This window comes from Thalassophryne amazonica, chromosome 1, assembly GCF_902500255.1.
Source record: "Thalassophryne amazonica chromosome 1, fThaAma1.1, whole genome shotgun sequence".
Taxonomy (NCBI): domain Eukaryota; kingdom Metazoa; phylum Chordata; class Actinopteri; order Batrachoidiformes; family Batrachoididae; genus Thalassophryne; species Thalassophryne amazonica.
This window is the reverse complement of record NC_047103.1, coordinates 170,226,840-170,236,792: the sequence shown is the minus strand read 5'-3', so window position 1 is coordinate 170,236,792 and position 9,953 is coordinate 170,226,840.

Below are 9,953 nucleotides of genomic sequence, written 5' to 3'. Positions count from 1 at the left end.
CTGAAGGTTCATATCCTGATAGGCAAGAACTGATTCATTTTTGCAAAGTCACAGGTCAAAGGGCAAAATCAGGAAAAAAATCTTGTACATCTGGAAAAATCCCTATCTTTAACATTGAATGAATTTTCACAAATTCATAACTCTGTCAAAAAAGATCAAAATTCTTTCATATTTGAGAGTGTTATGTAGGATGGTTTCCTGTATTGACTAACAAAGTTTGATCCAGATCTGATCCAGATTACAGATTTTGTGGCCATTTAAATTTAACATTGAATGTATATTTTTCATTATATCTTAATCAAATGTGCCCCATTCACTCTCATATTTGAATGTGAGGTGCAGACTGACACCATCACCTGACAAAGTTTAATCCAGATGCTTCAGAATGTTGCTCGTACGTTTCATGCTAAGTCATTTAGCAACAATAGCTGCTATTATTACATGGAATTTTACCTAAACATGAACATATTTATTGATTAGCAATGTGTGGTGAAAAGAAAACATTCACTGCTGCATTCCAAGTCTGAGAACTTTAAAATTTGTAATATTTTCACAGGATTTTGCTTAGCAGCATCATGCTAAAATCATGCTAACATCTGTCTGTCACCATGGCTAAATAATTTCCTGACAACTTTGAATTTTAATCCAGAAATGTGATACCTTTATTTCGCATATGTGACAAATTAATGTCACTATCTGTGTCACTGTGGTCGGAAATGGATTCAAGTGTATTAAATTCTTTCAGTCAGAAACTTGTCAAAATGTATAGATCTATGTAACAGTTCTACAGAGAATTAAATAAAATCTAAAATTTTTGATATGTTTATATGGCTCACAAATATGAATTTTATTTAAATTATATCGTCAAAAATGCTTTGAAGATCTAATTTGAAGCTCGCCAGTGACGTCATTAACCCCTTTATGCCCAGATTTTTTTTTAATAAGTGGAAAAAGTTGCATTAGTACCTTTGAGATTTTTTTTATTGTGAATAGAAAATGACAGTGATACACTTCGGCAACAATTGTTGCCAGTGGGGCAAAACGGGTTAATTAGTTTTTCCGTGAGCATAATTACACACTTAAAAAAATTAATTACAGACATCGTTTAAGGTACAGACAAGGTCACTGTTCAAACAAGTCATAAATCAATAACAAATCAATAATCTATAACGAATTCTCGCGCGTCCCCGCCTCTTTGTGTGACGTCACCCAGCGGCTGTGTTTCAGTTGTCCGGCAGACCGGAGCGGAGGTGGACGGGTCTGGTCCGGTTCCGCTCGGAATACCTGCTCCTCTGTTCTGGGACTGAGTTTTTGAAATGTGGCTCTGGATTGTTCTTTAATGTTGAAAAGGAGAGAACCAAAAGGAGAAGAACTGGAAGAAACGTTTGGACCGGTTCAGCTTCGGACAGCAGGTCAGTTTAATTCAGATGACCTGAGCGGGTCGCTGCCATTCAGCCTCAAAAATGATCTGGTTACTAAAGAGGATTTTTACGGTTAAAATCCACCAGTGTATCTCATTTAAAATTATTTTTAAATCTCTATTATAGCTATATTCAAGTTTGCAAAATCAATATATTTTTTTTTAAATATCAAGTAATAATAAGTATAAATAATAAATATTTTTTAGTCGTAAATATATTTATATTAAAATTCAGCTTATTTAAGTCTAGTTTAAGATACTGTGTTGGTTTGAAGCTGTTATTTCTAAAATAACCCTGATATATCATTTGTTACAACAGAAAGTGGCTTCAAATCACTTAAATCAGTTCCTAGGTTATGATTTATTTAGCACAATAAATTACTGTTTAGTGACAGTAAAACCTGTTTAAAAACAGTGGTTTTAAAAATACATTTAAAATCACTTAAATCAGTTCCTAGGTTATGATTTATTTAGCACAATAAATTACTGTTTAGTGACAGTAAAACCTGTTTAAAAACAGTGGTTTTAAAAATACATTTAAAATCACTTAAATCAGTTCCTAGGTTATGATTTATTTAGCACAATAAATTACTGTTTAGTGACAGTAAAACCTGTTTAAAAACAGTGGTTTTAAAAATACATTTAAAATCACTTAAATCAGTTCCTAGGTTATGATTTATTTAGCACAATAAATTACTGTTTAGTGACAGTAAAACCTGTTTAAAAACAGTGGTTTTAAAAATACATTTAAAATCACTTAAATCAGTTCCTAGGTTATGATTTATTTAGCACAATAAATTACTGTTTAGTGACAGTAAAACCTGTTTAAAAACAGTGGTTTTAAAAATACATTTAAAATCACTTAAATCAGTTCCTAGGTTATGATTTATTTAGCACAATAAATTACTGTTTAGTGACAGTAAAACCTGTTTAAAAACAGTGGTTTTAAAAATACATTTAAAATCACTTAAATCAGTTCCTAGGTTATGATTTATTTAGCACAATAAATTACTGTTTAGTGACAGTAAAACCTGTTTAAAAACAGTGGTTTTAAAAATAAATTTAAAATCACTTAAATCAGTTCCTAGGTTATGATTTATTTAGCACAATAAATTACTGTTTAGCGACAGTAAAACCTGTTTAAAAACAGTGGTTTTAAAAATACATTTAAAATCACTTAAATCAGTTCCTAGGTTATGATTTATTTAGCACAATAAATTACTGTTTAGCGACAGTAAAACCTGTTTAAAAACAGTGGTTTTAAAAATACATTTAAAATCACTTAAATCAGTTCCTAGGTTATGATTTATTTAGCACAATAAATTACTGTTTAGCGACAGTAAAACCTGTTTAAAAACAGTGGTTTTAAAAATAAATTTAAAATCACTTAAATCAGTTCCTAGGTTATGATTTATTTAGCACAATAAATTACTGTTTAGCGACAGTAAAACCTGTTTAAAAACAGTGGTTTTAAAAATACATTTAAAATCACTTAAATCAGTTCCTAGGTTATGATTTATTTAGCACAATAAATTACTGTTTAGCGACAGTAAAACCTGTTTAAAAACAGTGGTTTTAAAAATACATTTAAAATCACTTAAATCAGTTCCTAGGTTATGATTTATTTAGCACAATAAATTACTGTTTAGTGACAGTAAAACCTGTTTAAAAACAGTGGTTTTAAAAATACATTTAAAATCACTTAAATCAGTTCCTAGGTTATGATTTATTTAGCACAATAAATTACTGTTTAGTGACAGTAAAACCTGTTTAAAAACAGTGGTTTTAAAAATACATTTAAAATCACTTAAATCAGTTCCTAGGTTATGATTTATTTAGCACAATAAATTACTGTTTAGTGACAGTAAAACCTGTTTAAAAACAGTGGTTTTAAAAATAAATTTAAAATCACTTAAATCAGTTCCTAGGTTATGATTTATTTAGCACAATAAATTACTGTTTAGCGACAGTAAAACCTGTTTAAAAACAGTGGTTTTAAAAATACATTTAAAATCACTTAAATCAGTTCCTAGGTTATGATTTATTTAGCACAATAAATTACTGTTTAGTGACAGTAAAACCTGTTTAAAAACAGTGGTTTTAAAAATACATTTAAAATCACTTAAATCAGTTCCTAGGTTATGATTTATTTAGCACAATAAATTACTGTTTAGTGACAGTAAAACCTGTTTAAAAACAGTGGTTTTAAAAATACATTTAAAATCACTTAAATCAGTTCCTAGGTTATGATTTATTTAGCACAATAAATTACTGTTTAGCGACAGTAAAATCTGTTTAAAAACAGTGGTTTTAAAAATACATTTAAAATCACTTAAATCAGTTCCTAGGTTATGATTTATTTAGCACAATAAATTACTGTTTAGCGACAGTAAAACCTGTTTAAAAACAGTGGTTTTAAAAATACATTTAAAATCACTTAAATCAGTTCCTAGGTTATGATTTATTTAGCACAATAAATTACTGTTTAGCGACAGTAAAACCTGTTTAAAAACAGTGGTTTTAAAAATAAATTTAAAATCACTTAAATCAGTTCCTAGGTTATGATTTATTTAGCACAATAAATTACTGTTTAGCGACAGTAAAACCTGTTTAAAAACAGTGGTTTTAAAAATACATTTAAAATCACTTAAATCAGTTCCTAGGTTATGATTTATTTAGCACAATAAATTACTGTTTAGTGACAGTAAAACCTGTTTAAAAACAGTGGTTTTAAAAATACATTTAAAATCACTTAAATCAGTTCCTAGGTTATGATTTATTTAGCACAATAAATTACTGTTTAGTGACAGTAAAACCTGTTTAAAAACAGTGGTTTTAAAAATACATTTAAAATCACTTAAATCAGTTCCTAGGTTATGATTTATTTAGCACAATAAATTACTGTTTAGTGACAGTAAAACCTGTTTAAAAACAGTGGTTTTAAAAATAAATTTAAAATCACTTAAATCAGTTCCTAGGTTATGATTTATTTAGCACAATAAATTACTGTTTAGTGACAGTAAAACCTGTTTAAAAACAGTGGTTTTAAAAATACATTTAAAATCACTTAAATCAGTTCCTAGGTTATGATTTATTTAGCACAATAAATTACTGTTTAGCGACAGTAAAACCTGTTTAAAAACAGTGGTTTTAAAAATACATTTAAAATCACTTAAATCAGTTCCTAGGTTATGATTTATTTAGCACAATAAATTACTGTTTAGCGACAGTAAAACCTGTTTAAAAACAGTGGTTTTAAAAATACATTTAAAATCACTTAAATCAGTTCCTAGGTTATGATTTATTTAGCACAATAAATTACTGTTTAGCGACAGTAAAACCTGTTTAAAAACAGTGGTTTTAAAAATACATTTAAAATCACTTAATGAAGTGGCTAAGGATACGTACATCCGTATCTTCTGCGGGACTGCTAAAGGTACGGACCAAGGAGAATAAGCAAAGTGCGCAATGCATCTGCACATGCGTGGGTCAAAAAGGGGCAAAAATTCCAGCTACCAAACTCACACCGCTCCTACTGAATTTCATATACAGTAGCATTAGTGGACTGTGAAAGTTACAGGGATTGTTTCAGAGGCTTTAAGCCTTAAGCGACGCATACAGTAATGACAGGTGCGCACAGGTACGGACATATTTGCGCATTCTGATTGGTCGGTAAGACATGACGTCACCGGGGAATACCCTGCATATCCGCTTAAAAGCACTTAAATACCCATTGTGTATTCAGTACATTTCAATTTACTTTATTTGTAGCACCAAATCATAAGCTGCCTCAAGGCGCTTCACATAAGGTCTAACTTCACCAACCCCCAGAGCAAGCACACAGGTGACAGTGGAAAGGAAAAACTCCCTCTGATGATTTGAGGAAGAAACCTCAAGCAGACCAGGCTCAGAAGGGTGACCCTCTGCTTAGGCCATTCTAAAAGTTACAAGGCTTTTACAGATTATACAAGAGTTTCTTTACAAACAGAAGAGCAACAAAAAGAGAGTCCTTAATAAAACAGATGTATGACTGCCTTTAAAACGTAAGAGATTTCAGTTAAAACTAGCACTGAAACGATTAGTCGAGTAACTTGAATAATTTGATTACAAAAAATGTTTGAGGCAAATTCTGTGCATCGAAGCTTCATTTAACATTGTAGTACATATGCTAGGCCTGTGTGTGGCGCTGTAATGTCCCCAGAAAAACAAACAAGAAGACTAGAGGATGCATAAGCTGTGTAAATGCTAATCAAATTAGCACAATAGCCACAGATTTCCAATGCGGCAAAAACAAAAACAGAAAGCCACATCCCATTGCCATTTCAGCAAAATGTCAAGACTTTGGCCGGACTTTGGCTGAGCTCCTGACACCAGGAAAGATTGAAAACTTGTAAAGATGTGAAAAGATAAATAATTACCCAGGAAAACAGAAAGGGATACATTAAATTTGACAGTCTCCATGATGACACAGCGACATTGTGCCATTGCTTAGGGAGAGCCCTGGACTGTTGATGTTAAAAACGCAAAAGTACTTTTTATCCGATTACTTGATTAATTGCCAGAATAATTGATAGAATACTCGATTATTAAAATAATTGATAGCTAGTTGATTGATAGGTAACCTGGTTACCTACAGAGCAGGCACCTCTATGGTCTTTTTTCAGAATAAATCCAGTTCAGACCATTTTAAACACCGGTTAGATCCTTTTAGAACCATTTCAAAATAAGATGTTATACGATTTGAATCCATTTACAACAAATAAATTTCATTTTATAACCACTTTAAATCCCTCTGTCTTAAATATGATAGAAAATTCTCACATTTCAGAAGATGGGGCGCGACATTGAAACTGTATGAAATGACTTGCCGATAGACCCTGAGGACTGTTGGTGCCGGTGCTTATCTCTGGACTCTGTAACATCAAGTGGTTGAGAACCTATGACCCACCCTGCACAGGATGCAGGTTACTTCCCCTGCCTAGGCCTGTACAGCTGGGTGGACAATGCAGATTGAGCGTCTTGCCCAAAGGCACAGACAGATAGCACGAGCGGGATTCAAACCCTGTTGGCTCCTTATCCACTCAGCCACCTCTATCTCTTTAAAGGTGTTTGGCAGTTACTTCTCTGTCAGTAAAATATGACACAGTACCTTTTTAAGAATTTATTGTTCCAGTGTTTGTTAGTCATTATGGAATTGATGGTTATTTTTTGTTTACTTCTCTCCTTGTCATTATTTTTGTATTGTCATTTCGGGGTTACAGTGTCCTGGAGTCTGTTACACGTTAAAATCAGAATAACTATTACTTTTTTGTCTTCCTATCAGAGGTGATTTCGATATTCATGAATATTCTTAAATTAGCCTTAAAGCGATACTTTGTAGAAGATATCCAGAGCGGGGGGGGGGGGGGAGAGTATTTAGAAAAAGTGTTCACAAATGTATGTGCACACTCCTGCACGTGCACAGTACTTGTTTAGCTGTGCACGTGTGTCATCTGATAAGATGCCAACCCTCCCCCTCTTTCTCCCGTATCTCTCTCTCTCTTTCTCTCTCCCTCTCCTTTCTCCTTTCTTCTATTTCTTGCAGCCTGCAGCCCTGCAGCTCTTCATTTTTCTGATTTTACTTTTTTGTTGCCAAATGCTTATTATTATTCCTGACCTGAGGTGACCTTTCAGAATCACCTCAGGCCAGAGGTCAAGTGACCAATAGAAAGACACACACACACACACACACACACACACACACACACACACACACACACACACACACACACACACACACACACACACACACACACACACACACACACACACACAAATGATCACCTAAATTTATAACCCAGAGGTGCAGATGTGCGGTCCTGCTCCTTTAAAAGACAGAATTTAAAGATAAATGACATGAAATAAAATTCATGTACACTAGCATGTTGTCTGTGGGGATCCACGACTCTAGACTGGGCCGTGTTTATAAAATAGGTAGCTGACATTTTTCAAGGGTGCTAATAAATTATGTAAAGTTTCCATAATGAGTTTGAATGGTGTGTGATTCCAGAATGTTTTTACAACCTCAACAGTTTTTAGAAGAGGAACTCAACCCTTTTTTCCTGTTAATTATGTAATTTTTATGTTAATTTACTGTCTTAATGTATTTATAAATTGTTTAGGTTGTTGTTATCATATACACACACTATCATCATCATCATCATCATCATTATTATTATTATTACTTATATTTTCTCATTTGATTTTTTTAAATGGGCCACAATAGAAATAAGTGTTTTCACTTTCTTCTGTCATCCATTTATTTTTTAACATATTTACAACTATATTATTGAACTTACTAAATAAAATCACTCGCCGCACTCACACTTTTAATATAAGTATGTACCACCACCTGCTGGAGTGACACATGAGACCAGAATATAGTTAGCCACATCCATTGTTCAATGTTGTTAGCTAATCTATCTATCTATCTATCTATCTATCTATCTATCTATCTATCTATCTATCTATCTATCTATCTATCTATCTATCTATCTATCTATCTATCTATCTATCTATCTATCTATCTATCTATCTATCTATCTATCTATCTATCTATCTATCTATCTATCTATCTATCTATCTATCTATCTATCTATCTATCTATCTATCTATCTATCTATCTATCTATCTATCTATCTATCTATCTATCTATCTATCTATCTATCTATCTATCTATCTATCTATCTATCTATCTATCTATCTATCTATCTATCTATCTATCTATCTATCTATCTATCTATCTATCTATCTATCTATCTATCTATCTATCTATCTATCTATCTATCTATCTATCTATCTATCTATCTATCTATCTATCTATCTATCTATCTATCTATCTATCTATCTATCTATCTATCTATCTATCTATCTATCTATCTATCTATCTATCTATCTATCTATCTATCTATCTATCTATCTATCTATCTATCTATCTATCTATCTATCTATCTATCTATCTATCTATCTATCTATCTATCTATCTATCTATCTATCTATCTATCTATCTATCTATCTATCTATCTATCTATCTATCTATCTATCTATCTATCTATCTATCTATCTATCTATCTATCTATCTTATCTATCTATCTAGCTATCTATCTATCTATCTATCTATCTATCTATCTATCTATCTATCTATCTATCTATCTATCTATCTATCTATCTATCTATCTATCTATCTATCCTATCTATCTATCTATCTATCTATCATCTATCTATCTATCTACTATCTATCTATCTATCTATCTATCTATCTATCTATCTATCTATCTATCTATCTATCTATCTATCTATCTATCTATCTATCTATCTATCTATCTATCTATCTATCTATCTATCTATCTATCTATCTATCTATCTATCTATCTATCTATCTATCTATCTATCTATCTATCTATCTATCTATCTATCTATCTAAAAAGACAGTGGCTGAAGACATTAAAACCACTAAAGTTTTCACTCTTGGTACCAACATGACACTACACTCACTCGTAAGAGCAACATAACACTTAAAAAAACCGACTAAGCCAGTTGAATTGCAAAAACACAATAAATCAATAACACTAACAACCAGAGCCGGCCCAAAGGATACTCGAAATATGCAGTCGCTTAGGGCCTCCATGCCACCAGGGGGCCCCCAAGAGCACCAAGAAATAATAAGAAATATATATAATTTTGAATCATTAATAAAATTGAAAACTTGAATTCATTGATATATATCGAATAATTCAAGTTTTTTGTTGCAGAAAGATGATATGATTTAAAAAATTAAACAAATCAAAGTTTTTCTCCTCTTGCGCACCTTTTTGTCCCCAGCAGCTTCTGTAGCTCCTGCTCCCCCACCCCCGCCCTTCCCGGTTCCTTCACACAACAACAACATGGCTAACGCTACCGAAGAGCGAGTGTTTGGTCAGTGGTTTGGGGTTGCTGTGATAGACGGGGAACAAGTGACTGCATGCTGCAAAGTTTGTCTAAAGCCTCCTGGAACAAAAGGCAGCAGCACAATAAACTTATTCCAGCATCTATACAACAGTGGCATCCAGCCAGGTGACCAAGCTTACCTTAGGAGGTGACCAAGAGCACTACAGCAAACAAACTCCTGTTAAAAAGCAGCTTACTGTGGTGGAATCATTCACCCAAGTATATTTTTTAAGTCAAAAGAACAGCTGGATGAAAAGCGCCTCATTTTCATCACAGCAACACAAATTCATTCTAATTCATTCTGTGATGGCGGCACGAAATTAAAAGTGAAGCGGGGGGGGGGGGGGGTAAGGTTAGGGTCGGGGGTAGGACTAGGGTTAGGAATAGTGAGTTTAAAGAAAACCCACACGAAAATTTGACTCATTTCCTCACGGGAGAACGAAAAAAAAAAACGTGAGACTGAGCTGAATAAGAAAGACAAAGACAAACAGACACAGCAAGAGTCAGAAGAAAGAAAAATAACCATATGACAGTGTATGGACAATAAATCAATAATTCCATCACACCA